The sequence below is a fragment of the Phalacrocorax aristotelis genome, chromosome 2 (genome assembly GCF_949628215.1).
Source record: "Phalacrocorax aristotelis chromosome 2, bGulAri2.1, whole genome shotgun sequence".
NCBI classification, from domain to species: Eukaryota; Metazoa; Chordata; class Aves; order Suliformes; family Phalacrocoracidae; genus Phalacrocorax; species Phalacrocorax aristotelis.
The window spans coordinates 55,154,010-55,170,797 of record NC_134277.1 but is presented as its reverse complement, the minus strand read 5'-3'; the positions used below and the strand labels follow the sequence as shown (position 1 = coordinate 55,170,797).

The following is a 16,788-nucleotide window of genomic DNA, read 5'->3' as shown; positions in this document are numbered from 1 at the left end:
AATAATGAAAATAGAAGGTATTAGACAGTGAATGAATAGTAGAAGCAGAGCTTTGGTGTTGCACACAGTCAGTCAAAATCAGGATTCCTGTGCCCATGAGGAAAACACATGGGAGCCTGGTAGATTAGATGGCCTACACTCTCCACTGGTAAACAAAATGACAATTTAAACTTAACCTATTGCCAGCAAGAGACCAGAATACCAAGCCCCTTCAGAGCTGCAAGTTTCTATTTAGTATAAAAATAAAAGCCTCTGGCAGTAGTAGAGAGAGTCTTTAGGTTACAAGAAAATGGGTACTTTAGAAGATGCCTGACTTACTCAAGAGCAAATAGAGTAGTAGGCAGCTTCTCAAACTTCTTGGTAGGATTTTTTTTGACACCATACTTTGTGTATTCTTGTCATGCATTGCCAACATGCCATATGCTTACAACACATGGTAAAAGCATGGGTAAGAAAATGTGATTGTGACATGTAAAGACAACTCTGGATCCATAATACTTCTGAGCTAAAATACATTTGTACATTTGTTATATAAGTTTAGAGGATTTTTTATTGAGCACTTTGGATGTATATCACTGGAAAGGATAGAGTAATTCCAACTTAGCAGACTCCATACAAAGAGAACAAGGACTGTATCTAGTGGTTAGCAGCCAGGATTTCAAGGCTGTAGTCCATAGTTTGCCACCAATTCTCAGAAGTTAAGGTTAGTCACTTGAGTGTCCCATGTCAGTCTACACATCTGTAAAAGCAGATTTGACTAATTGTAAAGTGTTTAAAGATTACATGCACACACCAAGGAACTGAAGTGCTGTATTTATGATTTAACTGTGCAATGGCAAGCTTAGCTCTTCTGGTTTTCTGTATGTAAAGTGTGGCAGCTCCTATCTCAAGGAGTTTCTACCATGAACAGATAAGATAGAAAATGAGTGGGAGAGAAAAAGAGCTAATGAGAGGGTAAAAAAAATATTGCCTAAGGTCAGTCACACAACGCTCAGTAACAGATTTGGAATAAAATCCAGGCTTCCTGCATTCCCAACCAGTTTCAGACTCATTAGACCTTGCTGTATTCAGCTACCTCTGTTACTTGTCTCCCTGGAGAACTGGGGATCCTAGCAGCTGTCCTTGAGTACTGGCATATGGGGCAGGCTCCCCTTCAGACATTGCAGAAGTTTGTCTTTCCAAACAAGCCATTGATAAAGCCAATTGCATTCAAAAACAGTAGGTGATAGAAGAAAATATATGAGAAATTGCAGTTAGGGACCTTAGCCTACTGACACAGTTAGGAAGATGGTCTCCATACACTCCATCTGCAACTGAGCAAAGAGAGAGGCTCTTTCATAGGGATATTCTGTGAAAGAACACAGCTAGGGTGCCTGAGTCAGACCAGTCTTATGTGTATATGTATTTATAAGTGTGGACATTAAGGCTTGGAAATTACTTGATATAGTTGATTGAAGAACATCATATTATTTATCCCCACTAAAGACATTAGTATGAATGCAAAATTACCTGCCACCAAACAATATGCAGACTTCTCAGAGATGATACATATGATACAGCTTTTATCACAGACACCCAGGCAGAAGACACTGCAAACCCAGTGTTAGCCCATTCCTTGTCTCTCCCTTTGCCTCCCTTCTCTCAGCAGGCCACTGGGCTCTTCACAAGCTCTGAGAAGAGAGAAAGGAAGACTACACTTCATTTATCATCCCTTCAAACTTTAAAACCCAAGTGGTCCCTCAGATCAGACACGTTTGATTTAATTCATTCATCTAACAATAGAAAACATAGCCAAGGCTAACATACATTTTTGTTCATTTGCTGTGCCCCCAGAGGGTTCATAATGGAGTTTACTGATACCTTGTTGGCAATGATGGTGAAATACTCCAGACTTTTCCCTCCAGAGATTTCAGCATTCATGCTGACAGGAGTGCAGATATAAAAAATCACAGAACTGATGTCTTCACTTCCCTGTCTGCATTCCTGGGGCTTAATACATTTACTCACATGCGGTTTCAGGGCTTGCTCAAAGAGATTGTACTGAAAATATCAAATATATGAGTCTGCTCGATGATGAGAAGGAACGTTTTGAAGAACTGATGCTGCTCACAGCCAAAATATGCAATGCCTTTTTCAGGAAAGGGTGTAACCCATCCTCCTTCAAAATATGGAATAACACACCCACACTGAAGAAACTCCTTTTGGGTACATGAATCCCAGCTCCAGGTTCTACCCACAGGGTACCTTCCAGAAACAGTGGAGGGTACACCTTTGTCCCATGAGGACATGAGTTTTCTCCCTGCTGAATTTACATATACAGGTATTAGCAAAATGCAAGGCAAAATAAACTCAACAAAGAGACATATACAGGTGACAGGTAAAGCCCTCAATTGCCTTTCACTACACATGGCCTTGTGTTTTCTTCTGTGGTAACCCACAACTTTAGGACAGCACTGGCTGAAGCGATGTTTGAGAAGCCACATGACTCATGAATATTTGCAGAGTTTTCTTGGAAAGGTTTAACACAACTTCATTTTTCAGTGTTGACTTCTAATATTTCTTTTTGGCATCTGTGTGTGTTGGCCAGCCCTTACTTAAATATGTTTCTGTCACTTTTGACCGAGCACTCATATTCAGGAAACCACCAGCAAGACACAACACTAAAATGTATTTGAACAGCAAAGGCATCGTGTTGATGCTAGGCACTCACCACACCAGATGACCCAGTGAAGAGCAAATCTATTCTAAATTCTTAACCCCTTGCATTCAAGGTGCTCAGTCGTTATCCTTTTATTTCTAAGGAAATCATTTAAATCTCCAGCAAGGAGACTGCTATAACAGCTCTGCGTTTAGACCCACTGGAGCTCTTGTAATACTAAACCTCATCTGTGCAGAGCTAACAACATGGTGGTGGTGAAAAAGTTAAGGGGATCCTAAGTACTCAATTAGCCCCAAAGCTGTGCAACTTGATTGGGTTATTGACACACCTGATAGAGCAAGAGCTGAGAGGAGAGATGATAAGAGGTTGAAAAGAAGAGGATAAGACTTCAGGGCCTGAGATCATCTGTTTTTGTTTTGTGGCTAGTACACTTGATACTGTGGTGTGCCTGTCTCCATGGGCAAAGGGGCCCTGCCTCCTCTCCAGGCACCTGGGCTTTGGCGTTATAGGGGGTGTTTGCCTAAAATGTCCAGACAAGTAAGTCTCAGAAGGGTCATCTAGTATGGAAGACTTGGAACAAAGTGAACCTTTTTTTGGTGGTGGTGATTTTTTGTGGGGTTTTTGTTGTTGTTGTTATATTTTTATAAACAAAATAAACCAGACTATTATGATATTAGCTAACTGGCAAATTTAACGAAAAATGAGCTATTTGAGGCACCATTATGTTAGCATAAAGTGGGTAGGTATTTGCTGATTAAATCAGAGATAGAGTTACTCTAAATCTGAGTTCTTAACAAAAAAATTTAGAGATTGTTTAGACCTTGAATAGAAAAGGCCAAAATCAATTTCCAGGTTTCAGCATGGGTGAAGCCTGATCCTCTGTACACAGGTATTCTAATGCTCTTCTTGGCTTCAAGCTGCAGGAGCAGGGTGTCACAAGCCTAACAGGAATGATTCTCAAAAGGTGACAGTAAGCCTTAGTCCCCTAGGAGAGCAGGGGCAATCTGCACTCAGTTGTGATGGAGCTTTCTAGGATTAAATCCCCAAGATCACCATGGAACTACTTACTAGAAGCATTTTGCTCTTTTCATTCTGCTGTCAGATTCAAATCTGGATCCCTCCTGTTGTCAAGGTTTTCGAACCTTGAATTTTAATTTTGATGGATTTATCACCAGCCACCCTTTGCACACGGTTGTTTCCATCTATTTCTGGACATACTGGCTGTGCTGGGATAGCAAACGGTAGGAGAAGGTATTAACTTAAATGAGCTACATGAAACAGATTTCTGTCCGTGTCCCCTCGGCATTTCTTGATAACAACACTGTCAACAGATCTAAACATTGTCAAGATGTGTGAAAAGAAGCTAAGTTTATGCCTGTGACTAGAACTTCTCAGAGAATGGGCTTCAAAAACTTTTCACGTTTTTATTTTTTCAACAAGCAGGCAAAATTTCCTTAGAAAGTATATACTTCTTGTAAAAATTTCATTTCAGTCAGAAAGCCAGTTTTTCTGTTGGAAGAGTTTTGTTGGGAAAATGTTGACAGGCTTTTCTTGGTAAGTAAGTTGTTGCAACATTTCATTACATAAATTAGTGTGTCTGCTAATGGACGGGAGTCTAGCTTAGAATTTTAAGAAATCTAGTGGATGGCTGTGACCACATTTTCACCAATACTCTATTTTTACAATGCTAAGGACTCAGCCCTCATGAGGGGCTCTATGTGGTAAGTACTTAGCATAGGTCAGCAACGGAGAACAGATTTGTATATAAGGCTAAAAGATTATTTTTTCTCAATGGACAAAGTTAATCTCTGCATGAGCTTGTAATGCTTTTGCACAAAGGCATAGTACCATCACAGAGTTTATCATCTTTGACACTAGGACAAGTCTTTGACCCTAGCTTCCCCAGTGTAAATTTTCCCCAGCAGTCTGTGTATGCAAGAAAAAGCAAAGGGAAAACCCACACACAATTACTTTTTGCTAAATTGTCAAATTTTTACTGCTCTTTTTCTAGGATTATGTCAAAATGAGATATATGGATCCCTGCATTTGGTTCTCCAGAAAAAGCTTTTACATAACTAAACAATAGATGAAAATGTGTAAGTGTGTTCCCGTGAAATTCTTAGCTTGTCCCTGTAGATAAAGTATTTCTGCCAACATAGGAAATGCAATTATTTATGTATATTTATATACATTCTTTATTACATTAAATACATTCCACTTTATTGTATACATTTGGCATTTTCATGTTTCCTTAGTATATATATTTCTTTTTGTTTGTGGCTCAAAGAAATTTTGAGCTTTTCTGCTTGTTGACGCATTCCAAATAGTGGGCTTGATCCAATATTTAAGAAACGAACATTGAATTTCAGGGAACAAGTGGTTTCTCCTCACACAAATCCTTTCATATGCAGAAACTTCCCTTCCTGTGAGTTAACTAGGGCTAACTCTGCCTGCACCTCTGCTCTGGTGTCCTAGATTTGCTGCCTGCTCAAGTGCTTCTGAGCAGCCTTGCAATAGGATGGGGGAAGAGGAGGTGCTCTTGCCTGTAAGCAAGAGAAAGGAAGGTAATTAAAACCTTTCTTTACCTTGTTACACTCACTAGAGTGTAACCTCTTTGATAAGAGTGGTTTTAGTGGACCAAATAAGAAACACTAGGGTGCTGAATTCAGGTTGTGCTAAACTTCAGTGAAACTCCAAACGTGAGCCAGCCAAATTGTTTATAGCTTTTATATATATATGTGTACACAAACACACACACACATATAAAAACATAATGTGGCTTATATACATATATATATGCGGCTGATGATTGCATTTTACCTCCAACTCCAGAGAGGGCTTCTAGGCACTTCTCCATCAAAAATCTCAAAAGTTTGTTTTCAAGAGGAAGGGTGAATTTGAGGTCCATGAAACACAGTGAAATTTCCTAATGTATCACAGTTATGAAAACACCTGTACTAGGGAGAGTAACTTTTTTGTTGAGTCGCTGGGTTAGACTCTTTAAGTCAATGTGCTTATGTTTATTTGTAAATCACTTTAACAAATAAGCAGCATCCCAAATTGCAATTTACTTTTAGATAATTTGATAATCGCAGCAGTCCTTACAGTATTTATATGAGATTGGCAATTCATAAATGTTAAATTATACTGTATCTGCCTATTTGCCCATTGCATAAAATTACTGAACTAAATCTTTCAGCTATCAGAGTAACACATCTTAAGCTACAGTAAATTCGGAAACACAGCTCTCCTGTGCAGTGCAGCTCTAAAACTGATGTCAGTGCTGTGAAGAGATACTATCCATTATTCAGAATGGATACAGCCATGCCACAACTGCAGTGTACTGGGGTAATTTGCTCTGCTACTCAGGGTTGTTAAGGACTTTCTAACTAAATTTTTCCAGCTGGGTTCATATTCTTAGGAAAACTGCCTTTTGTTTGTGCTTGGTTTTGGAGAACGATCTTATTTCCATTATTTTATGAGATATGCTTTTGTTCTAATTATTCACCGTGACTATCATTTTATTTTTATTTTTACATAATTTGTTTAATTATTTAGGCTGGGTTCAAAATATCTGCTGGGTTATTTTTGTGGGGTTTTTTGTTTTGTTTTGTTTTCTTGTATGTTTACTCAGTGAAGGCATAAGAAAAGCCCAGAATTGTGGTCTTGTAGCAATTCCAAGTTAGGGTTTTTTGCCAGAGGAAAAATAAAAATATATATTATAATACAAATCCTAATGATAGAAGACCTGGATGAGCTGTTTTGGTATTCTCTAACAGCTTGCATTTATTGATGTATGAGTAAAAACCATCTTCGTTTCAAAACAGAACATATATATCGTGTCTTGCTAGAGTCCAAATTATACCCCTCCTCCCCTGAAAAACAGAAGTGATGTCTTTCTGTCTTGGGTATTCCTTTCCACAGAATTTTCTCACGGCCCTTTCCACACCTTTGAAACTCTAAGCTCCCTTGATAATAAAAGGAGACAGAATGGGATTTTTTTCTTTTTGTTTGGCTTTTTTTTCTCGTTCAAATGTGGTGTCCAGATATGCCAGCAACAAGCAGCACAGCCCAGGCTGAGGCGAGCGCGGCAGAATGTCAGCATATGGATTCCTCAAGCACCAATCTGGTGCACAACTCATTTATTAGCCAGAGAACAGGACAGGGCACTTGATCCATCAGTGTTACTTTGCACAGAGGTTTCTCACTGGAATTGATGATTGTGATAGCCTTGAATTTCCTGCAGTAGTTACAGGCTGAGTTGGTAAGTTGCAGAAGTATTTTTTTTTACCATCAGGTCTCAGTGAGATCCTTGGCATGTAGAGCTGCTTTTGTAGGTCCTGTACTTGAACCTTATTATTTTTCTTTTGAACATAACACAAAACTTAAGTTACAGTCTCATTTCTTCAATATGAGCATACAGTTAAATTCTCCAGCAGGAGTTATTAGCATTTTGCCTTTATAGCCGTTTTCTAATCATTGTGCAGATGAAGTATTTCAGGATGAGAAAGTTACTGTAGTTTTTTAGCAAGTACCTCAGGCAATTTGCTGACATATATCAGTGCACTTGTCAAATGCTTTGACACAGATGTCTAGTTTTGGCAACCACAGAATTTGAATATCCTACCCTGTACATATCTATGAATAGAGTCAATTCAGATCCGGTGTAGGTGGGTGCAACTTCATTGACTTCAACTGTGAGGCAGCCGCCTGCACTCAAGCTGAATTTAGGCTTAGAGAATTGTGCCCAAGAACAGCCTGGAGAGCACTCAAAATGGTCCTCCAAGACCTATTGCTGTCTGCCTGTGAGTGGGGATGTGTTGCAGGCATTACTGAGCCAGCGGGGCCAGCCACGACAGCAATGGATGGGCTGGCCTTGCCCTTCCCCTTCTCTGCAGAAGAGTAATTTGGAGTCAAAGACAGCCCTGGGTGATGGGGTGGTCTTGCTTCCATTCATGCTCCAATGCCCATCCTTACTCTCTGGCTGTCACGTTGCTTCTCCATTTGGCCCAAAGGCAACAGTGGAAGTTGGAACTCTGCGTTTTCCCCTGTAGAGGTTTTTTTTTGGTCACTGTAAATATCCCAGACATCAAAAAGACTCTTCATTCTCCTTCTGGCCAGCTATTCTAACTCCCTGCAGCTATAAATCCCCAGAATTATTAATCATTAATTGCTCACTTAACTGAGCTTCTCACTAGTTTCCCAGTAGGCATTGAGAGGGAGGGTTTCTTTTTCACCCTAGGAAGGAGCAGCCACCCCAAACTGTCACAGTGATGGAGGTCTGGGCCAGTGGCAGAGAGGCCCTTTGTCACCTCAATTGGTCCCAGTCACTTTAGGTACCTGCCAGAACATACAGCTCCCCCTCTGCTGCCCCAAAACCCTTCCAGGGAGAGTTTCACATTGCAGAGAGGACAGCCAGGAAATGAATGCCGACAGAATCAGCCTTAACGTACCTGCTAATATCTCATGAGTCCGTGGTGGCTGGTGCTGCCTCTGCAGCTGTCACTTCCCCACTCAGTGATCCTCCACACCATGTAATGCATTAGTGTGGCTGGAGGGGAGAGGGAGGGTGCATGTCCCTTGTGTTGCTGGTAATCGCCTCTTCTGCTTCATCCCAGACCGGGTTCCCTTCCCGTCTGTCAGGTCAGATGGGCCCAGTGAATGCATTGCAATTTGGAGCAAGAACCCAATGTTAGCATGTTAATATTCCCAGACATAGAAATTTGCTAAAGGTTTTTGGTTTTTTTTTTTAAACCATGCCATGAGAGAAGAATAAAAACATTGTTATAGGTGTTTGTTTGCCTGTGGAGAGATACACAATTGCTGCGGTATATTTGGGTTTGTCACTGCATATTGTGTCCAGATTTGATTTTTTTCAAGATGGTCGTGAAGTGAAACCCAGTGGATTGACACAATGTGTTTGCTTGTAAATCATTGCGCTGAGCTGCCCTGCTGCTATTGGAAATGATCACAAAATACAGTGCTACATGACACAGATCATCCTTTGGTTTGAAGAACACAGTGTTAATTTTATGTTCTCCTTTCACATAAACACCCTCACTTGGACCTTAACAAGCCCCCAAACATTGGTTACCAAACGACCATATTATATCAAACCCCCCCTTTTGTTCACTTGCTATAAAATTGAACAACTGGGACTGAGAGAATTTGGCCTCAATCCAAAACATGGCTAGATGCATCTGCATTTGGCTCTGTGCCCAAAGATATAATATTCAAATGTGAGTTGTCCTTAATTTTTGTTTAAATCATCCTTTTTACTTTTTTTTTCCTGGGGAGGGTACAGTGCTTGCAAGATGTTTTCCCCTCTCGTTGTCAGATTTTTTTTAAAATGCAATTTCTATCACTTCTTTCCCCATGGATTTCAGAAGAGGTGAAACCCAGTGTGACTGTTTAGAAATTAAATGGGTCCCCTTAGAAACTACTCTTTCAGAACAACTTAACATTTAATAAAGAATGGTACCATTTCTGTAGTCTCTTTTAAACATCCTATGAAGTATAGCGGGGAACCTTATTTCTGTGACTTTTTTTATGAAAAGGGCTCTTACTACCTAATCAGTTCTAGGCGTTTTCTACTCAAACAGCTTAAGCTGATACTGTTGCTGGTTAATAATTATAAAAGTGCGATGGACAATAAAGGCTCGGTACAGAGTGTCGGGGTGGGCCTTCTCTGACTGCAATAGGCTCTAGGTCAAACCGGAGTAGACCTTTGTTTGCAAAGGGGTTGTGGGTAAATCCTTTGTGCATGAAGCTGCCTGTGATTGAAGCAGGGCAGGACATTGAGAAGTGGCACAGGACGAAATCAGCTGCAAATTCAGTCTTGTCTTGCACTTCTCTATTCTTGCTGCCCTAAATTCAGTGACATAAAGGGGGGAGGAGGTCAGTGGAGAGTGTGACCTTCAGCTGAGGAAATATTTGCTGTATTTTCTGTGCTTTATTTGCTGTTATTAATACTGATAATGCTTAGCAGCAGTACCAATTAGATTGGTGTAAATAGAGATTATAATGTGGTTAGGGATAACACAATTGACAATACGTGTATTTAGTAAACAAGACTGTCAGTATGTATAAAGCATCAGCAACATGTTAAAGCATGATATTTCATAAGACAGCAGAGCATGGGGATTGCTTTGAGACAGCAAGCTGAAAAAACATTTCATTTATAAATGAAACGTGTTTTAGTGTTATAAACCCCAGCAGGCAATTCACTCATTGGGGCTAATCATTCAAAATCTGCTCTTCTTTGGTAACAAGCTGAAAAAGAGATGGAACGGCATTTCCGAAGACATTAGGGGTTTTCTTAGTCCTTAGGAACAAGTTTATTTTAGCTTTATGGGGTTTTTTTTCATATTTGAAAAATGCTGTCTTCTGTATCTGGAGAGTAGTCCTAAAAGGCTAGATTTATTAATATTTTCCAGCTTTACATGAACTGTTATGTAAATAATGACAAATATGGAGACTTAAAATATACACCACATGTGGCGGAGGAATTAAACATCTTCCTTAGCTACCTGATCCAACAACCTTGAGTAAGATATTTAGAACCCGGTATGGTGAGTAATTGTAAATCAAGTGCTTGAGTGGCTGAAACACTTAACAAAAGACGTTTATGCTTGTTGTCAAAGTATTTCTGAGACTGAATTGTTCACTGTCGCTTCTCAGGCTGTTGTTACTGCTCTCTTACAATACTGTGATCTGAATGGGAGATTCGCAGCTTGCCGTCAGTCAATGTGGATTACCAGCATGCTGAAGCAGAAGATGATGTTTAGGGCTTAGTAGGTGGATGTGAAAACTGGAGTCAGTGTCAGTAGATGCTGATCTCCCAGAGGTAACCAGGTGCAAAACATTTCATCTCATTATTTGTGAGGGATCAGCTTTTACTGAAACTGACTCTGAAAAATCACCCGCCACTGGCTTGGCATTTTCTTTTCCTCCTCTTTTCTCCCTATGTCCCTGCAATGGTACAAGACTTCCCCCCCTCCCTCCCCAGCTATAATTAAAAATATGATACAAATCTGGGAGACATATAGTGGCTGTGGATATGTCATATTCAGCATTTGAAAAGAATGTGATGAAGCAAAGTCCCGAAAGAAACTATCAAAATACTTTTCTGTAAAACTCTGGTCTTGGTTGCTACGTGGGTTGCAATTGGCCGCCATTGGGAGGAGACCCAGCAAAACCAATTAAAACATACTGGGCATAACAGCATCTTCCCTGCTCCTCTTACTAGTTTCAAAAAATATCTCAGTACAAAATGGAGTTTTGCTTAAAAGTACTGGGAATGTGACTCTTATTGTACTCAAGTGGTATAATGAAGGTCACATAGAAATTGAAATATGTAAATGATATAACAGAGTTCTTTTGTACTGACCTAAGAAAAAAATAAATGTTGGAAGTTGTTGATGAGGCCAGAAATGTGGCCTAATTTAAGGAAAATTGCTGAACCTAGTGATGGGGGGAAAGCAAAGTAGCTGCACATCTGCATGGAACAAAATAGTCATACATTTATCTCAGAAGGGGAAAACTGGGTATTTCTCCTAATTTGACATTCTCTTTTTCCCAAGATGTTCTTACTAGAAGATGTCATAGCTAGATACGTGTTCATTTTGAGTCAATTCCTTATACATTTTATATCTGGCACGGTAACTTCCATAAATAAATTATCATAAGCATGAACCATTTCTTAATTTCAAGTAAAGATTTTTACCAGTAACTGCTAGTCTCCCTTAACCACTAGCAAGGAGGTTGCTGGAAAATAGCATCAAAATAATATTGCCTCTCTTAAAAAAAGACAGTGGAGGCAGACCTAATTTGTATATACTGCTGTTAAATTATAGCGCAGCACCAATGAAGCATGAATCATCACCTGCTGACATTTTGTTCAACTGACGGCTGCAGAGCACAATCTCTGCACGGTTAGACACTGATGTCAGGCTCAGTGGAGATGTAGAGTTATGGAAAGAATAAAGATCAGAAAAACAGATGCTTGGTTTGATTTGACCACCTGGGTATTGTCATTTCTCCAAGGAGTGGTGTTGTGTGCATCTACACCGGGAGGCTGTAGCTGCAGATGATGAGGATAGCCTACAAGGTAGCCCTCCAGCTGCATGAAGCTTCCATTCCCACCAACTGTGGGTCACCTGTGGAAAAATACATGGCAGTTCCTCGAAACGCCAGAGTAGTGAGGGCACCATATTGGTCATTTCTATCAAGAGACCCTGAGATGAAGCCAAAGCAGAAATGCCTGTGACAGCTGAGCCCCAGGGCAAGGAGGTAGATAGAGCACTTCTAGTTACTGCCTCCCAAAAGTCACGTGTGGATGTGGACGTCCATGTGCCACTGCAACTGAATGTTTCCACTTGAGTCAGCAGGTTGCTTACAAGCAACTGCAGATGTGCATTGTGTTCGTATTGATCAATCAATGTTATTTTTAAGTTTGACAAGCAGAAAGTTGTGCGGAACTGTACCTTGTGAGACTGCCATGAGAGCATTGGATGCAGTGGCTGTGTTACAATGAGGCTTGCATTTCCCCGTGCTGACCAGCTGCCACTCAGATTCAGCCTGCAAAGAGCTGCTTTGCTTCGAGTCATTTCTGAACAGCACAAGTACCACGCAACTTCCCCTTATTCATTATCAACGAGTGCAGAGGCTGAAATGCTTTTGATTTTGCTTCAGTGTAGGTGCTTCTTTTTTTCTGCTTGGGCTTATCATGTGTCTCTCGCCCAGCTGCTCTCTAGGTCTTTCCCATAGCACCTTCTCCATCCCATCTCCCGTGCAGTTCCCTATGGCAATAGCTATGCTGGCTCTCCTTTCAGCTCCCTTCTCTGCAACATTCAAGCTCTTGTGAAAGCAACTCAAAATCCTTCCATCAGATATTTGAGTGACTGCATTATGGACATCACAGATCACATATGCATGCCATATCACTGGATTGTGCTGGCTACCACTAATTTTAGGTTACAGATTTTCTCAGGAACAAATGAGCTTTTCTATGGCTTGTGCAGCTCTAACTTCACCTTTTGTGTCATATAATTACTGACAGGCACACACAGTCTTTTCAGCTGGCTACTCTGACTGCCAATTTTTTCTGGAAATGGTTTAGGTCTAGATCATGACAAATCTTTTGCATCCATTTTTTGATATCTTTGACTTTTGTTTTCTCATTAAAGCCTCTCACATGTCTAGGGAGAGGTTTTTTTCTTCTCCATGGGAAGGAAGTACTCCTTTACTGTAACACTTCCCTTTTCTTGGTGATTTGCTTTCCCCTAAAGCCATGGCAGCCATTTCTTTCTCTCCTTGTCCAGTGAAGTTCTGAAAACCTCCATGGAGTGCAGCAAATGCCCCTTCCGGTCTGAAATCCCTCAGCAGTTTTAAAGGACCCATCAAGTCTTTTGACCCTAGCAGAGGAGGTGATGGTTGAGCCTTACAAGATAGTTATTCAATGTTGGATTCCTATTCCAAAATTCCAGTTAAAGACAAACAAGGAAAGTCCATTACTATCATACATAATGTAACAGCCACAAGATTAGGTTAATGTAACAGAAATTATGTGCTTTCTGAGTTAAAAAAAAAAAATTAAAATGAAAAGACACTTACTTCTCAGTAACAGCTTTAAAAGGTAAATCCTGCTTAGAAATTTTAAAATTGTTTCTAAAAATCTGATACCTGTTTTAGGAGATCCCAAGAGCCTGCTTTAAGGGCTCTTTCTGTCCAGTTTCCTCCATTGACCTGTAGCAGGTTACAGAGTGATGTCTCGTTTTGTCCCCCAGCGTCCAGCCCTTGCTCTATGGCTGGCGCTCTCCCAGCCCACAGACAATTCCCTTCAGTCTCCTCCATCTGAAGTTCACGGGCAGCCAAAACCTCTCTGAACAAGCCTTTGCTGCAAGTGTGTTTTTGCTGTTCCCATCTCAAAATGCAGCTAGCTCCTGCCTACCACTAATGAGAAGATTAAGACCACTATAATAGTAATGCTTCAGTGCAAGGGCCAGTCCCATGGGCATGGCACGGGTCAAGGAGAAAATGTGATAATTTGGTGCTTTTTCACTTTGCAGGTGTTTAGTTGTCACTGAAGGGAGCACACTAGAGAAGTGATGCAGAATTACTCATCCTTACAACTGCAGCATAGTGTAAATGCAAGTTACTCTGTGGTTTATTATGGGAATAGGGATGCATCCAACTCTGAATGCAGACCATTATTTTGACCCCAGAGAGCTCTTGGGTCTTCCAAAATATCTCAAAGACAAGACCTGTGTAATTTATAAAAGAAAGAGGGATTCTTTTGGTATTTTGCATTCCTTGAATCAGCAAGATTAAAGATATCTTTGCTATTATTTCTTCTGTGTTTTTTCCTTTTCCCACCTCCCCACAAAGTAAGGATTTTAATGAATAAGCAACTGGTGATCACACTGTTTCTCTAGATCCTCTTCGGTAGCAGGAATATTGGAAAGTTAAGAAATAGAAATGCTCTAAGGGTGTTTCTCCTCCTCGTTATCTTTCCTCTGTGTTTCAGCTTTCCACCACCAGTAATTCCAGAGGAGATTTGCACTCCAAAAAGGTAAATTTAATCTGGCAGTTCAGCTATTCTTCCAAAGACCCACTTATCACAGCATACGCAAGGATAGATAGGGGTTACTCACCTGAAGTCTATCTTAATTCATTTTAACTATATAGGACATATTTCCTCCCTTCCCCAACACCTGTCCTAGGGTGGTGAGTGAGGTGTAAAATATTATTCAATATAAGTTTTCTGTGGTGGTCTCAAAGAAGTATGGGAACAGAGTTGAGAGGCTGTACTATAGTTGCTAAGAAGCATATGAAATGCATGACTGAGGTCTCGTGCAGCATGTTGTCAGCTTTTGGGAATCTGTAACTTTTTGTCAAAATGACCCCCGCAGCAGGGTCAGGGGGGAAGCAGCTAAAATCAATAAATATTCAAATTCCTATTCCTGTTAAGTGTGTCATTCCTCACAAATTTCAGTGAGTTTAGATGTCAGGGCAGAATTGTGAACCCTGGATGATGCAGAGCTAACTGTGTGCCCTCCTAAAAGAGCTTCCAACCAGCACGGAGACAGTTTCAGTCCCCATAGGAGAGGACTCTTACCCTGGTGGGAAGTGATTCTAAGCTCTCTCATCTGTATAAAATGTCCACACAACAGTTTGTCAAAATAGTGGTGGTAAGATGTTTTTTAAACATTTGCAATAGTTAAATGCTTTATTGGCTTCGTTTCTGATGAGCTAGGACCCTAGCTTGGAGTACACCTGGACCTGGTCTTGTCATAGGGATCTTATCTTACAACTTTTGTTTGTTTTTTAACAGCTATGTAGAAACCCCTGGTCACACACAGTTATTTATCTGTTTTGGTACCGTTCTTTGTATTTGCCTGTGAGCAACAGGTAAAGCACAAGACAGTTAAGTACCTCTATGTGGGATCTAATCTCATTCATTTTAAAGTATTCTTCAGCTCAGAAACTTGATCATAAAAATAGGGTGTGCATGTTTCCTGCATACAGTTTTGTTCCTTGCTAGTTTCTGTATTGCATACATTATATGAATTTTTTTTTAATAAGAAATACTCCTGTAAGCTCAGACTGCCATCCGAGAGTCCAAGTACCTTCTTCTCTAGTTGTTAGCCATCACCAGTAGTGAAAATGCAACAGCCATATTTTCTACTGCCACTGCTTTTCATTCAAGGTTAGACTTAACACGAAGTTAGCATTAATACACTGCCCATGTATTTTGAAATTTGTTGTCAATGCTGCTTCCTAGAAAGAAATAACCAAGCTCATTCTTTGCTGTTTTGTCTCTGCAGGGCAGGCAAGGAACAGAAGCAACAATAGCAACAACAAAGATCTTATGCTGAAACAGATATAATTTAAAGGCAGTGATAAAACATTTTCTAAATGGCTTTGGTTTTTTTTTTTTTTAATTCAGTAACAGTTATCCTTTTTATTCCACATACTTACGATATTAAAGGATTTATGCACAGTTTCTTTAACAACATGAGGGTCTGTGTTTCGCCTTCCCCAAAATAAATAACACATTCTTTCCTTTGTAAAATATGCAGTTTTCCCATAGGAAAAATAATAAAATTCCCTAATAACTTTGTTAAATTGTTTGCAGGTGTCAGTCATAAGTATAGACACGAATAAACCAAAATAATGGTTGTATAATATTAAAGAATCATAAAACAGAAATACAGCATGAATAAACTGAAACATCAAGGGGTCTTGAATGTAGTTCCAGTCTTTTGTTGCATATGTTAATCTCTGGACGGTGCATGCATCTCCCCTGTTCTAATGATACAGTAACATGCTACAATTTCATTTTAATAGGGAGTAGATGTTTTTTTTGGGGACAAAACATTCTGCTCCAAAACGGAGTCAAGAACTATGTTCTTGATATATTACAAATGATATTTAATAATGTGTCCTGTCATCTAACATACAGAAGTATTTTGATTCCCTAATATAAATTGTAGTAAACTTTCTTTAGCATCCATTTATATTGGTACTCTCACCACAGAAGCTTGCTAAAATTCTTGACATTTAGCTTCAAGCACAGTGTTTACTGTGCACCATGTTGGTCTTTTTTTTTTCTGATGCTGCAATGACTTTTCTTTCTATTCAAAGGTGTCTATTTCACTTTTCCATGTTAACTCACAAACAAATGCAGTTGCATGGGTTATTTTCCTTGACTTCACATACTGAAGTACTGCTGGTAAGAGAAACTGAATAAGTATGTTTCTACTACAAAGAGGTAAAATAGAAAAAAAAATCCTTTCTGTGGTTCTTCATTAGCTAATTTAATTTTCCATTTTGCACACTCAAGGTTTCAAGAAAAAATATTCAAAATATTAAAAAGTTACATGCAACAGATATTGCATACTTTAAGCAAATCATCAGATATATTGTCCAGATTTCCAGTGTTGTATACAGCTGTGTGTGTGTAGTGGGACACCCATCACCAAAATATTCTAGCACTTGGACAAAAATCATCATATTACAAAGCTCTCCATAAGCATGGTGGGTGATCTGCATTTGTTCAGGCTCAGTATTCTGGTGACAGAGGAGGGTACAAGCAGCTGATGTTGACCCTGGAAAAAATACTCTAG

General features: G+C 39.8%; 1 long non-coding RNA gene across 1 annotated transcript in view; it reads left to right on the top strand.

Moving 5' to 3' along the window:
* The window catches only part of LOC142052877 (uncharacterized), a 40,120-nt gene extending 24,363 nt beyond the window's left edge, over window positions 1-15,757 (top strand). The window contains exons 4-5 of the long non-coding RNA XR_012659024.1: window positions 14,187-14,231; window positions 15,487-15,757. This is a non-coding gene — a long non-coding RNA (uncharacterized LOC142052877). The remainder of the gene's footprint in view (window positions 1-14,186; window positions 14,232-15,486) is intronic.
* Window positions 15,758-16,788: the final 1,031 nt, after the last annotated feature.